This window comes from Gobius niger (assembly GCF_951799975.1).
Source record: "Gobius niger genome assembly, chromosome: 7".
In the NCBI taxonomy this organism is placed as follows: Eukaryota; Metazoa; Chordata; class Actinopteri; order Gobiiformes; family Gobiidae; genus Gobius; species Gobius niger.
In genome coordinates, this window is record NC_136858.1 from 6,895,895 (window position 1) to 6,918,697 (window position 22,803).

General features: G+C 42.2%; 2 protein-coding genes across 3 annotated transcripts in view; both read left to right on the forward strand.

Moving 5' to 3' along the window:
• LOC306965508 (uncharacterized protein) overlaps window positions 1–13,788 on the forward strand; it is a 492,930-nt gene extending 479,142 nt beyond the window's left edge. The window contains exon 2 of the mRNA XM_079559990.1: window positions 13,716–13,788. The gene's annotated coding sequence lies outside the window, so the exon portion shown is untranslated. The remainder of the gene's footprint in view (window positions 1–13,715) is intronic.
• nrg3a (neuregulin 3a) overlaps window positions 1–22,803 on the forward strand; it is a 558,282-nt gene that overhangs the window by 265,500 nt on the left and 269,979 nt on the right. The window lies entirely within an intron of this gene.

The following is a 22,803-nucleotide window of genomic DNA, read 5'->3' on the forward strand; positions in this document are numbered from 1 at the left end:
GCTTAAAGTTGCATTACAATGCCGTTATTCATTCACTCTCCACGGCCCCTCCAACCACCAACATTAATGCCCCTGCGTGGCACAAGTGTGTGCAGGAGCGGAGGGTGAAGTGTCTCGCACAAGGACACAACAACACTCAGTTGACCTGAAGCCACACAGCCTACAGGCTCTACACAGCTTTACTCAGCACGCACACTCCAGGCTTCGGAGCATTCCATATGATGCTAGCGATGACGGACAAGAGAGTTGGAATTCATTTTGTTTTGTCCTTCGGGATATTGTAAATATAGACATTCATGGGAAAAAAGAGACCACTGTGCATCTAATTATAAGCAGCAGCGAGCAGCCTCGATGTTGTTTACTGAGATAGCAGGCTCCACTTTGCTCCTTGAAAGTTGTGAAAGGTGCTTCTAAACTCATCCCTGTGAAGAATTGGAGTCGGGCTTGTTTCGCAGTGGAAAAGCAGCAGAGTTATTGTAGTTGTTTTGGTCTCTGGGTCCCCACCGACACTGTGCCCCTCTGTCCTCCGAGACCATCCCCTCTCCACCGCCCAGCCCAAACAAGCGTTACTCAGCGTGGAGGAGCGGACAGGAGCCGCGACCAGACTGTTTGTTTGTGCGCTGTTGCTTGTGTGTCGTTGTGGTCCCAGGCGCAGAGGTGTGTGTCCATAGTGCTTACCTCGGCAGTCTTCCACCGCTGCCTCTGTGATTAATGAGGGAGAGCGTGCACATGCAGATGCCGCGCTTAAACACAGTGTAGCATAGACATCAGTGCGGACCAGTGCTGAATGCCCTATAATTGGTCATCTTTTTTACAGAGCATTGTTTTCACTCTGTCCTACTCCTGTTGGGTTGTGGCTGCAAATATCCCGTATTGCCTCCGGAATCCCTGGTGGTGAAGTGTGCTTTCAGATTGTAAGTGCTCACTATTGACCTGTTAGAGTTTAGACATGCCTATGTTAACTGATTCTACATTGTTAGACAAATTCCTTTCTATACAAAAAATATTATTGAGGCTAAATATTCATTTGAGCAGGTATCAAGGCGTTCTGCTATTTCCTCTGGTTTTCCCTCTGGTTTCACAAAACTTTCGCTCAAGCTAAACAGCTTTATTTACAACCCAGGATAAAGTTCCAAAACTAAATCCTACATTGCCAGGGCATGTTGAAAAAAGCAGGCGTTTTGATAGAAACTGTTGAATTGAGTGTGGCTAGCTTAGCCTAGCCACTTCCATTCGTTACACGTATCAGTTAGCAGTGGATATTAAGCCGTTTTTCTCTTTTAAATACATATATCAAAACCAACTGTATACTTACATGCTTACTGTTTGTATTGGACTCACTGAGTTACTATTGGACTCACTGAGTTTTAAGGCGACACGGCAGGTGAAAGTATTGATTTTTCACGCAGTGGTCGAAGTGGAGATTTTTATCTATTTTCCTACCTTTACATGATAGTTTTCATGTCAGAGTATAAAAATGACAAAACTCACCCCGCATGATGTTTATTTTATGATGTTTTGTCCGCCTGTGAGGTGGGGGCAACCCGGAAGTAGCTGCTGCGCCGCGTAGAAAGTCTGTCTTTCCCGCGGGTATCCATTCATAAATATTGACAGATTTGATATCCACGTGTCCTGTTAAGGGTCCCCGTGATGACGCTTTCACCCAAATATGGTATTTTTCCTCCTACGAGAGGCCTGGTCAGGCCTGGTGCGGAAAAGTCGAAGAACGGGCCACGCATGCGCACTCGCTACAAAACTTCAGGGCTGTTTTTCTCTGAGTGAGAGAAGCCGCACTCGGGCAGCGGGTGAGCCCTTATAGTAGCTCCCACAGACTCCAAACTTTCCAGTCTGAGACCTAACAATATTTTGAAAGTTTTTTTCAGAGGGATTTTTTAATATCTAATTCCTTGCCTGATTTAATTAACTTTGAAACCAAAAAAACAGGCGGAATTTGAGTTTTTACAGATTAGTTTACTAAACAATATATCCAAAATCCCCTCTGAAAAAATCTTAGCTACTAACAGTGTTGGGAAAGTTCATTTCCTACATGAACTAGTTCAAAGTTCAGTTCACAAATTTCAAAATGAACTAGTTCGTTCATAGTTCATAATTGTTCATGCTTAATAGTTCGTTCATGGTTCCAAAAATGAACTAGTTCATAGTTCTTTTTTTTTGCTGCGAGCTATTATTCAGGCATGAAAAAGGTGAGAAGTACATTTCCTCTCTCAGGGAAATATTTTTAAAATCCATATCTTAAAGCAACAATCTGAAGTATTTTGAGATGCATTTTTGCCAACCTTGGGAGAGCTGGAGAAAGTTGACTTCAGCCATGAGTCAAAAATATCATGGCCTCCTCACTTAGTGTTATGCAGCTCTTTCATGTCAGCCTGTCACTGTTTTCAAAGTGGATTTTGGATATCTTTGCTAATCATATTTTGTTTGTTTTTTATTTTTTTTAAGTTTAATTTTTAAATTCTTAGTGGAAAATGAAGCTACAGATATTCAATTACATTTGTGTTAATTTGTTAATTTATCTTGTGAAAAAAAAATTGCTTTAGGAGCTAATTTGTAGTTTAAAAAACTCCGCATTGTGACTTTATGCAAATGAGCGGCATCGCGGAGCAGAGCAGTTTGGAGCGACAGACGTTACACAAGGGAAACTCGCTTCGTAACCTCACACTGTGGCTGCTCGCGGGCAGCGTGCAGACCCGCGGGTCACCGGTGTGCCAGGGCCTGTGCCAGGGCCATAAACAGCAGAGTTCAGCGCCACAGAACTGGACACAGTCGGGCCGTGGGCGCGGAGGCGGAGCGGAGCTAGCGCGAGCTACACCGTGGACCCGCCGCTGAGTTATAAGACCACAGATATAAGAAATCTGGCACCATAATGAACGAACGTAAAAAGAACGGGAAATGCCGTTCATAGACACCAGAATGAACGCGTTCATGGTTTCGTTCATCAGGCAGTAATCCAGTGCGTTCAGTTCACGTTCGCCCAAAATATGAACGCGTTCATGAACTTTCGTTCAATGAACGCGTTCAGGTACATCACTGGCTACTAATATGTCAATAAAATAAAACCATACATTTTAATCTGACTCAATTCATTATTTTGATTTTGTTGCCCAAAATATAGGCAATTTTGGCCATTTTAATGCTCAAAATGCCTTATTTTTATGTGAAAACATAAAATGACAGAAAAAGTGCAATTCATTTTTTTCTCATATTTATATCTTTAATGTTCAGCAAAAGTTTCAAATTGATATCTCTACATTTATTTTTTTCCTTATTCACCTGCAGTGTCTCGCCTTAAAGGTACATTTGAAACATTGAAAAAAATGTTTTTCTAATGTTGTTGCTTTGAATTAAAGCACTGTTGTACATCTATATGTGATGAACATTGCAGCTGAAATTGCAAAACATTTAATTAGAGAGAACAAATTGGAAGAAATTACAACCAAATAAACTAATACAGTGTTGCAATGTAGATAAAAACGAGACAAGCACATATTGCACTATGCCGGTTGACGAAGTAGAAGGTCGAGGGTTCGATCCCCGGCCGGAGGGGGCCTTTCTGTGGATTTGACACATTCTTGCCGTGTCTGCGTAAGGTTAGACTTTAGACTATGATAGAACAGACTTTACAACTGGGAGCTTGCACAAAAATAACCGTGGGCAGTTCTTCATCAATATCGAGGGAGAAAAGGGTATTAAACATGTAGTACATTTAATGTCAGGCTGATGAAATCACTGCCTGTACCTTTAAGAAGAACTCACCACTAAGTAGAATCTTAAAGTGATATACTGTAAGCTATTCCGTGATAATTGCAAACACTGCCAAATACAATAAGTGCAGATGAAGCAACACAAGCCCCTCATCAGGAGATAAATCACCTAACTGTAGTGGAGAGCTGCGAGCAGAGGAAGATCACGAGAGAGTCCACTAATATAGTTTTAATCCTGATTGGGTTTGACGAGCAGACTCTCAGCTGTTTACACAAACACCACTTTGCACTACAGCTTCATTAACAACTTGTGGCTTAGGCCGTTGGAAGGAGACAGGAAAGGTTACCTGTTTTAAAGTCGACTTCTTAGAGCTCTGAACCAAGTTACAATCAAAAAATCCAAATACTTGCAGCGGTTGTTCATGAATTCATGCAGTTTAAAGTGATCTTGTTAATGCTGGTACTTAGACACTCCAATGTGGACCATGTTTGCATCATCTGTTGTATAAGTTTTTAGTGGTCGGGGAAACTGAAGTACTTGGAGAAATCCTACTCAGACATGGAGAGAACATGCAAACTCTTGCCTGGAAAAAAACAGTCATACACCGTTAGAACTAAAGTGTCAAAACTGTACCTTTAAGGTCACTGGGGTGGTACCCTCAAGGGTACACCCATTGTACCCTTTGAAGTGGAAAACCTAGAGGCCCCAGATCAGGGGGCTGTTTTGGTCTGGGCCCTTCCAACCTTCTCAGTGTAAATGTGAATTGACTGTATTCAGAGATAGACCTTAGGTCCGACACCATGAATGACAGTGTTTTAGACAGAACTTCAGACTTCTGCTGTAAGAGCAAAATTCTGAAATTAAAGTATGTAGTAAATATATTAAAAATGGAACAAAAATAAGTAAGTCAGACCTGTTCCCGGTGCGTGTTGGTCTCCGCCAGGGCTGCCCTTTGTCACCGGTTCTGTTCATTACCTTTATGGACAGAATTTCTAGGCGCAGCCAGGGACTGGAGGGTGTCCGGTTTGGGAGCCTCAGGATCTCATCTCTGCTGTTTGCGGATGATGTTGTTCTGTTGGCTTCAACTAACCAGGACCTTCAGCACGCTCTGGGGCGGTTTGCAGCCAAGTGTGTAGCGGCCGGGATGAGAATCAGCACCTCCAAATCTGAGGCCATGGTTCTCCACCGGAAAAAGGTGTCTTCCTCTCTACAGGTCGGTGGGGAGTCCTTACCTCAAGTGGAGGAGTTCAAGTATCTCGGGGTCTTGTTCACGAGTGAGGGACGGATGGAGCGTGAGATCGACAGACGGATCGGTGCGGCGTCAGCAGTGATGTGGTCGCTGTATTGGTCTGTCGTGGTGAAGAGAGAGCTGAGTCGGGGGGCAAAGCTCTCGATTTACCGATCGATCTTTGTTCCCACTCTCACCTATGGTCATGAGATTTGGGTAATGACCGAAAGGACGAGATCGCGAATACAAGCGGCCGAAATGAGTTTCCTTCGCAGGGTGGCTGGGCGCACCCTTCGAGATCGGGTGAGGAGCTCAGTTACCCGAGAGGAGCTCGGAGTAGAGTCGCTGCTCCTTCACGTCGAAAGGAGCCAGCTGAGGTGGCTAGGGCATCTGTTTCGGATGCCTCCTGGTCGCCTCCCACGGGAGGTGTTCCAGGAATGTCCTAGTGGGACATGGCCTCGTGGAAGGCCCAGGACACGCTGGTGGGACTATGTCTCCGAGCTGGCCTGGTGTCGCCTCGGGGTCCCCCCAGAACAGCTGGAGGAGGTGTGTGTGGATCGGGAAGTCTGGGCATCTCTGCTGAGACTGCTGCCCCCGCGACCCGGCCCCAGATAAAACGGAAGAAAATGGATGGATGGATGGATGGATGGATGGAACGAAAATAACAGATGTTACAGAAGAAGCTCAGTTCTTCTGCAACATCTGTCTACATCAGTCCTGCTGCACCACAACTCAGAGGAACTGGGACAAACATGACTCTACAGCAGATACAAATGACAAGGGTTTGTTTTTTTGTAGAATGAGAGTAATTAAAAATTAACTGATATTTTAATCACATAAATTCAGGAACTAAAGAATACTTGAATTTCAATCTTGTGTTGTTGCTACGTTGTTATTAGCGGTTCTGCTTTGATATTCAAACTGGCATGTGAATCATGAAAGCTACTGTGGATGTGTTTTTGGTCATTCCTGTTGATTGGAAAAAATGTCTCTGCTCTCCCATGTGCTCTCCGTCGATTGTTATCGAGGGGACTTCTGTGTCTCAAGACGCTGCTCATGAACCACACGTGACTGCAGATAAACAAATCTGATCGCACAGGTCCTTTTGGCACGAGCGGTAAACGAGGGCGCCCTGCCCAGACTGATATCCCTGTGTTAAAAAAAAATATACAGAGGAGCATGGTTCTGGCCAGGCTAATGCAAAGTCCACAAAGAAAGGCCCCATCCGTTACGAGACACATGCTGTGCCACATTTTGTATGTTACCCATTTACCCAATTAAATGTGTAAATGTGTTGTCCAGTAAGAAAACACAGACAGTAAACGCTGAATTCCAGAGTTATCAGTGAGCAGCGTCAAAGTCACAGTGAAGAGAAAAGTGTCAGTAATTATCACAGTGTTTATCAGGCAGACAGTCCGTCAGATAAGGAGTGGAAAACAAGCGTCGCCTCCGTACAGAATGCACGATAAGCCCATCACCTCATTGAACCAATACTATCGCTCCCTCTCCCCTTTTCTCTGTGTGATTTCAAAGGATTGCAGCATCCTCTCTGCCTTCGGGCCCGGAGTTCGCAAAAACAGAATTCTAAAAGCAGCCCGCAACAGGGCCAGGATTAATCATCAGTCTCTCCCATATCGCTCTATCTCCTCATCTGCCCATCCATCGCCAATCAATCTGCATAATAACCCTTCAAATTAGCCGTAGATTAGCCACACACGCGCGGGCTGTAATTGTCCTTGTCCATCACGCCGCGGCGGCTGGTGTTTGCAGCACAGATGGTCAGATGGAGCGGAAGACTCCGGGGGAAGAGTCTTCTGCTGTTGGATTTCTGTGTCTGCCTGCTGCACTGTACCGCACTGATGGGCGCTGACAGCAGCCTCTTGAACACGGCTAAATGCTTTTCAACTCAGATTTGATCTCAGAAAACCACAGGCCGACTGCTAGGCGTCTAAAACTTCATTCAACTGGGGGAAAATGGAGTTTAGATCACATAGGGCTAAAGCCGACTACGCGGGGCTGAGCCAGAACTACGCCAGGTACGAACAGTGGTTACTCTGAGGCCAGTGTTTAAGCCAGGATTGAATCAGGTCTGAGCCAGATTCAAACTTTTGGGGAAATTTCACAATAGTGGCTCAGACAAGTGAGGCTTCTCTATTGACTGGGCTTAAAAAGTCCAGAGTCAGACCTTTCCTGAATACGGGAGTGTGAACGGCCCAGGGAAAGATGAGATCAAGCATCACCGCTGCCGAAATCCGTAAGAAGAGACAAGAGACATGTGTCATCTATTTCTGAGAAACCAGGAGAGGAATCAGGGGCTTACTGGTTTAAGACAGCACTGCATTTACATATCGATTGCCTTTACCTTCTTACATTCACTCGAGGTGAACATGACATTCCTCATTTGAAAGCTTAGTGCCTCCTGATGTCAGCCACTGAGATTTATCTACTGGAGGACTGCACTAGCACTACTGTAGACCTGACTTGACAGTTGAGAAATAGTTCTTTAAGGTTTACTGCCAACTGGATACTGGACATGGCCACCCAAAGCATGACTCTATATCACTTCACAGCATTTTATTTCGTGCAGAGTTTGGACACACTTTTATCTACTGCTTTTTCATTTATTTCAAGACTATTCCCATTGTATATTCTCACATAAATGCATTAAACTATGAATGAACAGAGATGGAATTATGTTTTAAACAAAAAAGGTGGAATAGATTCTACAAAATCGCCGCCTTTTGCTTTGATTACTGACATTTTCTCAAAGAGATCGTCACAGAAATAGTTCTGACTTCACAGACGTTAAACCATTTCAGGGTCAAGGACAGGCTCCTCCTCCATCCAGGATTCATTCTTGGCTTCACAGTTAAATTTCTCAATGCGAAAGTGTACATCGCCACACTTATCAAACCCTGAAAATATTTTGACCAACCGCCTACCGTACATTAGACAAATCTGTAAAAAACAAGGGCCGATATTGCGTCACAGCTGACCACAAAAGGCGGTGCGCGGTTTGCATTTCCATCCGACAGCCTTGTCTGGGCTCTATGCAGAGAGATGATAGCTTTTACATCTTATTATTCCTCTTTCCAAAGCAGAGATTATGCAAATACCTACTTTGTGAACTTACTGGCTTCTTCATTCCCTCCATCGCTGGCATGTGTCGCGGGCCTCCCTCGGCCCTGGCTACAGTCTATGTATGTGAGGCCAGAGAAAAAGCCTTCATCCCAGTCATGAAAGATGCATTTATGGATTGTGTGGACGGCATATTTCCTCCTCATTTGCATGTTGAGAGGAGGGATGAAAAATACTGGCTGCTTGTTAAAAAGCTGAACTGCCTTTGCTTTAATCAAAATGACACGTGTGTATGCATATACAGTATGTAACTATACACATAATGAAGAGCATTGATCGATGCAGCTGGAGAATCACTTCTAATCCTCAGTGCTCTGTTTATTTCGGTCCTTGTCCTACTTTTTCTGTTTTGGTGAATTCTTTTGAGTTCTACCACCCTCTGGTGGTATCATTCACAACAGGAAGAGAGCTGGTTCTGGTATTGAAGAGTGCCGCGTTGGGCAGAAATGTGATCAAAACACCAGCACGTGCGCCCCCCACACCCCCGTTCACCCCTGTTTCAGAGCAAAAACCGATGTTGTACATAACGTGGCCATTGGCCATGGGCGCCACCGTTCAACCCATTTACTGCGCCAGGTATAAGGCTCTCCGGTGTTACATCACAAAACAAGCGGCGGTGAATACAACGCTCTCGGCTGCATTGAAAACACTGGGAGATCACTGCATTGTGTGGTTGTCATTGGATTTAAGGGGACTGTTAAAGGAACAGGCCACAGTTTTTACATACTGAGATATGTTCTTACCTGAGCTTAGACGAGTTGATGTGTGCCTGTCTGGTCTAGGACCTGGCTGAAACATGTAACTAAAAATACTTAGTTTTAACATTTTAAACTCCGTATAGTCCCTTTAAGGTGAATAATTGTTGGATTGTGAAATGTCATTTGATTACCACGGTAATTAATTGGTCGATGATTTTTTGCACAAACAGAGGTGGCCGAGTACGCTTCATTAATCCATCTTAACTTTGTGCTGAATTTCACACATTTATGTCATTTTGCTTTTCGGGAAATAATCATGATCTAAGTTAAACATAATGCAGACTAACATGTTTTAGGTGTCATTCTTTCTAGTTCATTCGGCTTTAGGCTTAGTTAAAGCATGATTTAGATCTCGCGTGTCACGATATTGAACATTTGATTAACAATTTATTTTATGATGTGTCTGGTACAGTTATGTTAAACTTTAAAACATAATCCACACAGTTTGTTTAGATCTGCAGACGTCGATTCTAATAATGAACTTACTCAGTACAAGACTGAAGCTGTAGTTCTGACAAACTGGAACATCCAACAGCTTTTAGCCTGATTTACTGAGAACTTTAGTACATTTAAATGTCATTCACAGGCAAAATCTATCTTTCCGATATAGTGATTGAGTTCATCTTCACATCCCGGAATCTCGGAAATTGGATGTTGAAGCTGAAGATTACCTCATGGTCTAAAGCCTGCGTTTAGAAACACAAGCTCAGGCCCCATAGCTTTTATCTGATGCAACAGTGGCGCAGTTGGTCTCATGATCAGAAGGTTGGGGGTTCGAATCCCAGCTCCTGCAGGTGCCCACTGCTGTTGAGCAAGACATTTCAGCCTCCTTGCCTCCAGTGTCTGCGCACTTTGGTGAATGAATGAGAGAGTGAATGGATGGCTGGAAAATCTACCACATTACTCCCATTCTCCGATCCCTTCACGGGCTCCCTGTGCACATAAGTATTGATTTTAAAATGTAAAATGTCTGCATGGTTTGGCCCCCAGGTACCTGTGCGTTCTGCTTCTTCCCTGCATTTCACTTTGGAATGAGCTCCCACTAAAGATCAGCATTACCGACGGACTCCCTGTTTCTTCAAACCTCTTCTGAAAACGTAACTCCTTTCGACAGCGTTCAAGTTGATTTTGACTTGATTTTAAGTGCTTCATAAATCAAGTGGGATTGGGTTGGAAGTGCTGTGGCACACATGCAGCGACAGTAAGCACGTTTGGATTGGTCTGTGTTGAGCTGAAAGAGGTTCAGTGTGATCTCCTGTGTCCTGAAATACAAATGGCTTAATTGAAGGTTATTTTCTGCTCTTTTGCACAATAAAAACAAGCATGACATGACATCATAAGTACACCATAGTAAACTGGAGCCAGTTATTTATGAGTGAGAATGGATGTGGATCTATTAAAGGAATCTCACGGAAGATTATTTATGTAGATGTTTTTGTTTTTTTTCGTGGTATTTGTGGTAGCAGCAGAGGCAGAAACAGTGGGCTACTAAGATGTAGATTCAAACTGTCACATACAATACAATTTGCAAGGAAATAAATCCTTAAAACATATTGGATACTATTCAAATACTACATCAGAATCAGAATAGTTTTTATTGCCATGGTTTGAAAACAGGTTCACGAACTAGGAATTTTCTCTCAGTACAATCGTGCAACATAAAACATATACACTGAATTTAGATGAAAATAAGCTATGAAACTTTAAACTATAAGCCTATAAGGGCATGCATGAAGAATATTAAGATAAAGAAATAACACAAAACATAAAAAGTCAAATATGATAGGACAACAACAGTTTGACAGAACAACAGTGGGATTGTATTCACAATTCATAATTCAAGATCTGGTGACACAAACAATCTTACTCTTCAAAGAGTATGTTTTTGGTCAGTAGTGATGGGATTGTTGGTTCTTTTTCTCATTTTAATCAGCTCATCAAAAAGAGTCGGCTCTTTTGGCTCTCAAATGGCTCTTTTTAACACATTTTTTAAAATATATTTTAGACAAATTTAGCTAAAGATTTGATTAATGAATGAACCATTCTGCTACTCCATGCACATAATAGCTGTAGACAAGCATAGAAAGGAAAGAATCAAGTTTTTTTTTTTTCCCATGCGGGATGGGGGTGCAGAGCAAGGCTGTTCTAAGTATCTTTCCCGCTGATCACAAATACAGTTTAGAGCAGGGATAACGAGATAAGAGCGACGGTTTCAGTGAGAGACAGACAGTTCCTACACTGGTGCATTTAGTTCTCGTCTCCTCTCGTGTCCTCAAAGTTTACAGTAATCCCCGTGTCAGTCACCGTCCCGAAGCAGAGCGCAGAGAACTTTACATTGTCTTATTTACTCTTCTGTTTTATTGCCTTAATGTTCGGTGCAGCCCTGGGCTATACAAAAGCATTGATTGATTGATTGAACAGTCGGTCTGTATTATCTGCTGAATCTGCTGGGTGAGAGTTGTGATACTGTATGACAATGATTTCATACCTGTTGTATGAAATCAAAAGGTATGAGCATACAATGTTGGTCTGTCATTTTGTCACATACCATGGAAACCACTATATCGCTGTAGCAGTGAAGTCTTGGGGGGTCATTGTGGGGGGCACATGTGTCCTCATGAATATGCAAACCAAGGCAATTTTGCCACAATGGGCACAATTTGAGGCAGAGAAAATGCAAATGATTTGGTTGAGCGAGTGCTGTCGTATTTATCTCCACTGAAGTAAAAAAAAAGAAATGAGTCCGTGGGAGAAGCAGGTGTAAACCTCCATGCACAACAATATAATGCAGTTTGCACCAATGTGGTTTTCTAAACGTTTACAAATGTGTATGTGGCTCATTTACAAAGATTAAATAATTATTAATTTTTTTATCCATCCCAGACATGGCCATTTTTCCTACAGAAATCCCAGGCAGTACACGCTAATTCTTTAAAGCCAAGCAAATTGATTTAATCATTTGTTTTTTAGTTAAAGTGATAGACTTAATTATTGATTGTGGACATCTGTCATTTATCCATCATGACTTTTTAATGTTCCCTCAAAGACACTCAGTCAGGAATAAGAGCTGTAGCAGTTTGTACAGACTGTGCTCACACAGTAATCTCGTTTGCATATCACATTTGTGGCACTAATAATACACAGATTCTAATACAGGTGCAACACCCCCACAGAATTGCACTTACAATTTAAATGGTAAATGGACTCAACCTATACAGCACTTTCCTACCTTTATCAGGCCCAAAGCGCTGGACAGAAGGAACCAGTCACCCATTCACTCACCCATTCATACACCAGTGTACGCAGACACTGGAGCAAGTGTGCATTTGCTGGGATTCAAACCCACGACCTTCTGATCACGAGACGACCCGTTCTGCCAACTGTCAGAATGTGACAATGTGTTACTTGGAAAAATGCCATTTTATCTGAGATCAATTGTTTAAAAAGTGTGAATTAACAGCATTTATTCTAATTCTGAGCAGGTTCGGACTGTCTTGAAATAAGATTGCCAATGGAACAAGCGGACTTGCACATTAACAAAACACTTTAAAATCAGCACAAATCCTAATATTCCACCACTTTTAAGTCCTGTTTATCCAAGAATAGATGGGCATATTGCAGAGGTACCCAAAGTGCGGCCCAGGGGCCAAATGCGGCCCCCAGATTGATTTTTGTTGGCCCTCAGGCTTCTTCCTCAACAGAAAGTTTTATAATTCTACACAATCATAAACTCAAAAACTAAACGTATATTGTGGGAAAGAGCTGGTTTTAAGGTTCCAAGCCTGAATGAAGGTGTGGGGCACAGGTTAAAACTCTAACATCCGGGTCATTTCAGTGTACCGTGGATGTGGAGGTGAACAATGGTAGTATTAAACAGCGTTTTTGCCTGTGAATGACAGATTGTGTTCAATAAATTGAGTTGTCCTCAGTAAATCAGGTCTAAAAGCTGTTGTGCAGTTGGATGTTCCATTTTGTCAGAGCTACAGCTTCAATCTTGTAAACTGAGTAAATTATTGATTAGAATCTACAGCTGCAGATCTAAACAAATTGTGTGGATTTTGTTTAAAGTTTAACGTAACAGTGCCAGACACATCAGGTTCCAAATTCTGCCAAATTGTTAATCAAAGCTTTAATGTTATGACACGCGTTAGCTTGGCGGATCTGATATCACCAAGTAATAAAGAGTCCAGAACCAATGTCAAAGTTGTTTGTCCAGGACCAATGTGAGGGTTAGGGTAAGGCTGATTGGCTGTATTTGTCCTGGACAAACAACTTTACATTGGTCCTAGCCTGGCCTTAGCCATCCATAAACTCCGGTCAATTATCATTTGTAGGTGACGTCAAGCATTTGCGCCGCATTTGCGGGTTGTAGTTTGGCAATGGCAGCGGATACAGAAGTAAAGGAAGCTCTTCAAGCCGTTCTGGCTCGGGTCCCAAATATCCAGAAATTAAAATTGAAGCCTTGGAATGTGCAAGGAATGCTCCCAAGAGTTATGATGGAGCTATGATAGAGCTATGATAGAGCTATGATAGAGTTATGATAGAGTTATGATAGAGTTATGATAGTCATGATAGAGTTATGATAGAGCTATGATAGATTTATGATAGAGTTATGATAGAGCTATGATAGAGCTATGATAGAGTTATGATAGAGCTATGATAGAGTTATGATAGTCATGATAGAGTTATGATAGAGCTATGATAGAGTTATGATAGAGTTATGATAGAGTTACGATAGAGTTATGATAGAGTTATGATAGTCATGATAGAGCTATGATAGAGCTATGATAGAGTTATGATAGAGTTATGATAGAGCTATGATAGAGTTATGATAGAGTTATGATAGAGTTATGATAGAGTTATGATAGAGCTATGATAGAGCTATGATAGAGTTACGATAGAGCTATGATAGAGTTATGATAGAGTCATGATAGAGTTATGATAGTCATGATAGAGCTATGATAGAGTTGTGATAGAGTTATGATAGAGCTATGATAGAGCTGTGATAGAGTTATGATAGAGTTGTGATAGAGTCATGATAGAGCTATGATAGAGTTATGATAGAGTTATGATAGAGTTGTGATAGAGCCGTGATAGAGTCATGATAGAGCTATGATAGAGCTATGATAGAGTCATGATAGAGTTATGATAGAGTCATGATAGAGCTATGATAGAGCTATGATAAAGTTATGATAGAGTTATGATAGAGTTATGATAGAGTTGTGATAGAGTCGTGATAGAGTCATGATAGAGCTATGATAGAGCTATGATAGAGCTATGATAGAGTCATGATAGAGTTATGATAGAGTCATGATAGAGCTATGATAGAGCTATGATAGAGTTATGATAGAGTTATGATAGAGTTATGATAGAGTTATGATAGAATTATGATAGAGCTATTATAGCTGCTTCACTCACTCGGGTGCATTACATAGCCTACGTCACGACCAAACTCTAGCGAAAATCAGATCCAATGGTTTCAAAGGAGTTCACCCCTCCCACCTGATAACGGAGCTCAATTGTGAAGATCCAGACCGTTGTAGGAAACACAATGAGTACGAGGGTCTGGTAAAACCAGGTTACATTGGTCCTGGACTCTTAATTACTTAATTACTAATATCAGATCGACCCGTGAGCTAAATCATTCATTAGCTAAATCTAAAGCCGAATAAAATAGAAAGAACGTCGCCAAAGAGCTTCTAAAACATGTTCTAGTCAGCATTACGTTTAACTGAGATCATGATTATTTCCCGAAATGTGAACAGAAATGCATAAATGTAAACAGAGGTAACCGAGTGCTTCACTAATCCAGATTGATTAGTGAATCGAGATGGATTAGTGAAGCGTACTCCCAATTAAGTCAAATTTCTGTTTGTATCTGACTTTTTCTTTTAATAAGAAGGTTACCGTGGTAATCAAATGACATTTCATAACATTACGACAATTATTCACTTTAATTCACCCTCCTCTCAAATGCAATGACAACCACCCAATGCAGTGTCTGCCAGTGTTTTCAATGCAGCCGACAGCGTTGTATTCACCGCCGCTTGATTTGTGATGTAACACGGGAGAGCCTTATTGGCCACTGCTCGGTGGCCCTCCTCACCTTATACACTTTGGACACCTCTGGAATATTGGATTAAAACTACACCAATACTACTCGTCTTCACGTTTTGAATATGCCTTGTTTGCTTGTTGTAAGAATGCTCTTCAGAGTGTGCCGTGTTACAAAATGAATGTACCTGCATGTTTTTGCTCTGGACTAATTATCTCTCTCTCTTTCTCTCTCTCTCCCGGCCTCGTCCTTGCCCCGCTCTGCCCAACAGGTGAGTAATTATTCCTGTTTCTCGTTTGTGCGTCGCTGTGTCCATAAAGCATCTGTGCTCAGCCCTTGTGCCCATGGACACTCTCCCTGCCGGGGCATAAATCCTGGCTCGGAGCCGTCCCCCTCACTTGGTGATAACGCGTGGATGTGGGGGCTTCTCCAGCCGGCTCCGATGTGCCAAGGCCCGGTGTGTTTTATGCCCACCGCTGTCCCCCAGAGGCGGGCTCGGCCTTGGCCGCTCCCCCCCTCCCCCCTCCTCCGAGAGGAGAGTGAGGAGAGAGGGGAGATCAGGTCGCACTAAATACTGGCTTTAAAGAAGAAATGTGGCGGCAGACATTACAATGAGCTGAGAGCCTTGGAGATTTGGTGTCAGAGAGCTTTGAGTGGAGTTTTACAGGCAGGAGGTTTGTTGGAATAAGGTCAGAATTTCAGAGAAAGAAAGTCTGGCAGTTCCAAAGTTGGCTCGCGCACGATGTGACTTAGCCTGTCAACTTTCATCCTGGGGGCTATTCATCAAAGCAGATGTTGTTTGCACTTTGCATCTGTTTCAGAAGATTCCATAGAAATTATCTGATCTCAGCGCAGACGTTTTTGTTTGTGATCGTTCCTTTAATATTTGTTATTAGCATATAGAGTTCTATGTTTCATGTTCAAAGTTTGAACAGCAGGAGAGAAAGATGAAACAGAAGAAATAAATAAAGATTGACCAGATTATGGACACTGACAAACAGCAAAACAACTACAACGTCACGGTCACTGTCGACGTTGTGTTTGTGTGCAGAATCTACATCATTAGATCAATGGTCTATCACCAGGCCAGTTCATCCATCCAGGCGCTGTATCAATTCTGCCTGATCCCTAATCCCTGTCCGACTGGTATTAGAAGTCTGATCAGAACAGACTTAGGTAGCAGGAATAACTAGCAAGCAGACGCCCTACTCATCCGTATGAGTCAACAAATAACTGGACACTTTACATGCACAGAGCAGTTGACTGTCTGGTTTTATGTTGTTGCTGTTGAGCTGAAATAGCTCCAAACGAGTCTCTATTTGGTTCTGTATGCTGCTTGAAAATGGGAAGGCAGTAGAAAAAGCAGTTTGTATGCACAGAAAATGTAGTATTATTACAGAAAATTGAAATATCATAATTGAATGGAAAGTATTGATATTTTAGCTTGAGAATCAATACTTAAAACAGAGCTGCCTGAATCGAAATATCGATTTTCGCTTGAGAATGGCTTTCCTTAGTATGTCTTTCTTAGTATATTCAGGTGCTCAGAGACATACTGAGTTTTCCCACATGGACCTCGTCCTCCAGATATTTCAGGATATGCTGGAGAAAAGAAAATGGATGCAATAATTGACAGAAATAATCTCGCAGAAGCTGATGGGAAAAAAAGGCCAGTGTGAATGTATTCTGTAATCCAAGCTCATGGCTTGCGACCAAATTTAAGAAAGTGTGACCTTTGTGCGTATTTCTCTTAAGTATCCAAGAACTACTGCCTGTGCCTTTATTTTACTCACAATTCGCATGCAAACGTGTTACCCAGAGTTGACCCAAAGTGAGTACCGGATATACAGAATAAAAATGTCCATCACTGGTTGCTTCGACTAGGGAAGCTCTGTATGCTCGTATTTTTTGTAGTATCAAGCCGATACTGAAAAAATATAATATTGGGTATTGGCTACAAATATCCAATACTGAACAGATACCGCTCTCACTGGTTTAAAAACACAACTTTCACCAACTAAACCTCAGTGAATATGGACATGCTGCACCTGATTTGGAAGCTCAGAACCCAAATAATTCAATTGTTAGTTTTAACCTCCAGTAACAGTATGCTAATACTAGCGGCAGCTATGCTAATGCTAACGTCAACTAATTAAAGCTAGGACAAAACAGACGATTGGATGATCTAATAAAATAAAATAGCCACAACAGGTGTGGCCAAGTGCGTGTATATTAATTAGCTAATGGGATGCTGGTAAAGAATAACTGATCTAACATGTTATGCAGAAGTTGTAATGATCAGATCATTGTATGAGTTATTAATACTAATGCAACCTAAAGCCTGTCACAGATGTTTAGTTTAGAAAAGTCCAGTGATTATGTACAGAGGTAGGAGCAGTCTATTTACAAAATGACTGGGGCAGCATTTTAAGGCAGGGGGCCCGTGGGTGACTTCAGAAAAATGTAAAGAGCATTTTAAACATGAGTTGCTTTTCCCAGCAATCTGAAATATAAATAAAGAGTAATATGTGTTATTTGTGTTAGTTTCTGACTGTTTTTCTGTCAGTTGTTCCCCTGTACTGCCCCAGGCCCTGTATACTTGGACCTGCCCCTGCTCAAAGTAGATTCTGCACACCTTCAGTCCCGCTGTCACTGGGCTCTGTGTGGCTGCGGAAAAAAGCTTGTCTTAAATCACTGAAACGCCCCAAGATTTTTGTACTGCGTTGTCCTTCTGGAGGCTCCTGTCTGCGCCGCAGCTACAGCCCATTGTTTGGAACGTTTTCCTGTCATTAATAAACGTCTCTGAAGTCTACGATGAATGTTTATCTCTTCACTCACTGTAGGAAACTTTTAATGCATCCAAAGAAACGCACATTTCCTCCTGCCTTTTCCTCTGTATTGATTAGAAGCTGTGTGTCTGGAAACCGAAAAAGCATGTGGATAATTACCATATGCGCTGTTTTTTACGCAAATCAATATTAACTATACTACTATAGCAAGTCATTGAGAGTCATTGGCCTCAAGTTCAAGTTAAGTCTCAAACAGCAAGTCAAAGTCAAGTCTTTTTGGAGCTTTGGTCAAGTCAGTCTTGAACCGTGTCAAAGATGAATTTCTGCCTCTATTGGCACAGACAATAAAGATCTCTTTTCTTATGTTATCTTATCTGAAGTCTCAAGTCCCCAAAATTACAACTCAAGTCTCCCACCTCAGGTAATGTATTTCCATTAGTTTATTAATGGACATAATTGATCTATCAACATCTCGTTTGCAAGAAAAGATCAGACTTTATTGATCTGACTCACTTTTTCACTCAGAGAACAGACCACTTTTAAGGAATTATTTTAAAAAGCTGGATCGGTGCATTCAAACACTAGTAGTTTTCAACAACAAAAACATTCCTTTTTGGACAGGAAGAGGATAAAAACATACTTTTGTAAAACATTTCATATCGTTTTGAAGTATTTATCTACATCTATTTCTTGTGTTGTTTTTTCTTTGCATTGAAGTTTCAGGCATTTCTCTGCCCAGTTTCACAGACTTTTTGTTGGTGTGATGCATGTTGTAACATTTGCCCATGTGTAATGGGACACACATCGCAGGCAGTCCTAGCGTGTCTCCTTAGGCTCCCCTCGTCCGCTTCCTCGAACTGTTCTGACTCTGATCTGGTCTCATCGAGGCTTCGTTTTGAGCTTTTCTGCTCTGGGGCCGTGTATGTTTAGGTTCTTCTTGGTGTATGATCTGGTTCCTGGATAAGAGTGGCGCTCTATCCCCGCTCGGTGTGGAGCAGAGTCCAGAGAATTGCAGCAGAACTCATGTGGCTGGTACTGGCACAAGTGTACAAGTAATGCATAACAATCCAATCCAATCCAATCCAACTTTATTTAAAAACAACATAGTTGACCAAAGTGCAGAACACAACAGCAAAAGTTCACAGTAAAATTAGGAGCACACCGGTTAAAAAGAATACAAGGAATACAAACTGGCAAAAAAGGTAAAACCACAAAAGACTCTTAACTCAACTCAAAAAGCTACAGTAAACAGATAAGTTTTAAGAGCCGACTTAAAAACAGCAAGTGAACCCAGCCTGTCTAAGGTGTGAGGGCAGTGCATTTCACAATGAAGGGCCTGAAACTGAAAAAGCACAATCGCCTCTCAGTTTCCGCTGAGTCCTTGGGACGACTAACAAGGAGTGGTCTCACAACCTGAGGCTGTGAGCAGGAGTATAAGGCTGAGGAAGGTTGGACAGATATGAAGGTACAAGGCCGGGAAGGCATCTAAAAACAAATAAGAGGATTTTAGAGTCAATCCGGCTACGGACAGGGAGCCAATGTAAGGACTTTAAAACAGGCGTAATGTGCTCACGCTTTTCAGTGCCAGATAGGAGGCGTGCAGCAGCATTTTGGACAAGTTGAAGTCGGGCTAGGGAAGTTTGGTTTAGCCCAATGTACAATGCATTACAATAGTCCAGGCGACTGGTGATAAAGGCGTGGATTAAAATGTGGTGCCGTGAGAGAACAGGTTTTACTTTAGACAGTTGCTGAATCTGGAAGAAGCTAGTTTTCACAACTGAGTTCACCTGAGTGTCAAGTTTAAGATCACACCAAGATATGTTCAAGATATGTGAGACAGCGCCCCCACATCACCATGGGCAGAGTTAGCTGGACTCGGACCAAACACAATGACCTCAGTCTTTTTATCATTTAAGAGAAGGAAGTTTAAAGACATCCATTTCTTAATGTCCTCAATACAACCTAAAAGCTGACATGCACTCTAGGCATTATCTCTCTTTAGAGGCATGTAAATTTGTGTGTCGTCCGCATAGAGGAGGAAATCAATGTCAATTTGTTTAAACATTGATCCAAGAGGGAGGAGATACAATGAAAAAAGGAGAGGCCCAAGAATTGATCCCTGAGGCACTCCACAAGAAAAACTGGATGCAGAGGACTCAGACGATCCAACACGAATACAGAACTTTCAGTAAGATACGACTTGAACCATTCCAACGCGCTGCCTCGAATGCCGACACAGTTCTCCGGCCGCGACAAGAGGATGTGGCGGTGTCAGTGTCAAAGGCTGGAGTTAGGTCCAGCAGGACCAGACTGACATTGTGACCAGAGTCAGTAGCTACGAGGACATCATTAAAAACTCTTAGAAGGGCTGTCTCAGTGCTATGTATGGATTTAAAGCCGGACTGGAACACCTCAAGAATGTATTGATCATCTAGGAACTCTTTCAGCTGGCAATAGACCAGCATGCTTGAAACTTTTTGGTACAACTCCACTTAAAAGGCTGCAATTTATAATTTTTAGCAGGTGTTGCGCAATGGAAGAACATATCTCTTAATACAAACGTGGCGGAATGAGATCATTTGGAGATCCAGAAGGCTTCACACTGCGAAAAATTTCTTCCAAATAATTCAATGTGACAGGCTCAAATTGATCAAGGATCACAGAGTAACTGATCACCATAGAAGGATCAAAAGAAGCAGGGTTAATTTGGGCCCTAATGCTCTCCACTTTAGCAACAAAAAAGTTCAAAAATTCCTCACAGGGTTCCACTGTAGGTTCAACACATGCTGACTGAGGGACATTGATAACATTATTTATTGTTCTGAACATCACACGTGGGTTTGACATGATAATGTCTGAAAAGTGACTCATTTTAGCTGCTTTTACAACTTTCTGAAAAGAGCGCAGACTGTCTCTCAATAAAAAGGACACTTGTAGTTTGTCTTTTTTCCATCTGCGTTCAGCTTTTCTACATTCACTTCTCCGCACGTGTAACGTCATTTAGCCAAGGCTCATTACAAGATTTGGATCAACTCATTTTCACAGGAGCCACAGAGTCCAAAATAGACTGACAAGTAGAATTAAAACATTGCGAAAGTGCCTCCACGTCAGCAATGGGACATTCAGGCATAGTATTCACATTTTTAATAAATGCATCTGAAAACTTAGCAGCAGTGGTGGAGTTAAGAATACGACAACGTCTTATGAAAGTACTGGCCTTGGTCGAATGGCAAGACAGAGGGAGATCAAAAACAACAGGGCTGTGGTCAGAGAACGTTGCATCACAAACACTTAAATTGGAGACAGTAAACCCATGCCCACACTCTTGTGTGGGGCCAGAGACTGTGTAAGACTAAAAGAATCAATCAGGTTCACAAAGTCCTTCGTTAACTGTATTTCTGGGCAACACGCGTGGATATTAAAGGAATAGGATACCGTTTTTACAAACTGAGATATTAACGTAGACGAGTTCTTTAGGACCTGTCTGGTCTTCACGCATGTCTTCAATCACGTAAACACGGCACAGACGGCGTTAGCATTTAGCCTCTCCTCCTCTCCACTATATACCAGGTGAAGATAGAAGCTACCAAGCTCTTCCACGTTTTCTCTATTTAAATATGGTTACTTGAAGTGTTACACTACAAAAGAATAATTACACACAATTAAACAATGTGGATTTTCTAAGCGGATAAAAAGGCTGTCTGTGCTGTGTTTGCGTGATTGAGGGCACGCGTGAAGACCAGACGGGTACAAAAGAACTCGTGTAAGCTCAGGTAAGAATATATCTCAGTATGTAAAAATGGTCTCCTATTCCGTTAAAGTCACCCATGATCAGTTCACAATAATATTTTGGCATAAGACTGGCTAAAAAGTCTGCAAAGTCTCCCAAAAAGGTTTTGTTGTATTTAGGCGGCTTGTAAATAACAGCCAACCCCGTTGGCGAAACTGTGCCCAGTTCATACAAGATCATCTCAAACCTGGAGTAGGCTGTCATTGAGAGCTGTATACAAACATATTTGTTTAGAAAGATGGTTGCTATGCCTCCCCCACGTCCCGTCAATCTAGCGAATTGAAATAGCTACAGTCAGACGGTAAGAGCTCATGAGGAGCGCTAGACTCACCGACAGGAATCCAAGTCTCGGTGACGCATAGGAAATCCAACTCGTTCGACGTAAAGAAGTCCTTTAGAATGAAGGCTTTACTGGCTAGCGATCTAGGGTTCACGAGTGCTATCCTAGCTGGAGCAGGAAGCAGAGCCGCAGTGGGAGCCCAATCCACGGGCTGCAAGTTGTGGAGATTGACACTGCGGAAGGAGAGGCGAAAGGGGAGATCTCCCCTAAAAGACCTCACAGCATTCTTTCATATTATAACAACCAAATGATGGACATTTCTGTCAGTGGCAGTCGAAGAGTTAAACAGATCTGTTCTCCGGGGCACAATGTCACTGCCCACTTTGGCACTGTGTGGGAATCACCAACTTTAGGTTCATTCTGAAGCACAATAAGCATACAACCCATTGTTCAAACTGTTATGTTAATCCAAAGAAATAATTGTTCTTTTCTGCTTCTGGTCCCAAATAATATGGTATTGAGCGTTTGCAAATTTCTGTTTAGATAATAACTTCAGATTGAGTCTAGTTTTTGCCTATTCATTAAATTGGAGTTATCTCCAGTCACGGCACATTTCACGGCCCGACGCAGGAGCTCATGTTATCTGTGTGTGTTATCCGTCCACAATCTTGTGGAACTAAATGTGCCGTCACTGCAACATTTCCAAACTATGTGTCAAACTCTGAAAAGGTCCCACACTCAGCCGTGACACTTTGATACCACGCGCTCCTCTGCCTCGCTCAGTCATCTCAGGCGCCAAGTACATGTATTTTCGTGCCGTGAGGTAAAGACATTTTTGGGATTGGAGAAAGCAGTGCCCGGGATCCCATCTAAACTTTGTGACGGCGCTGGTGTGAAGAGAAATGAAAACTGTACAAAATGCATGCTACAAAACAATTTGGAACTGTCAAAATATAGTGTCTGGCAGCTGAGATAACCAGCGCCTCCTCAGACCTCCGGAAGACCTCCTTTACCTGGAAGATTAAAGACAAAGAGCATAATT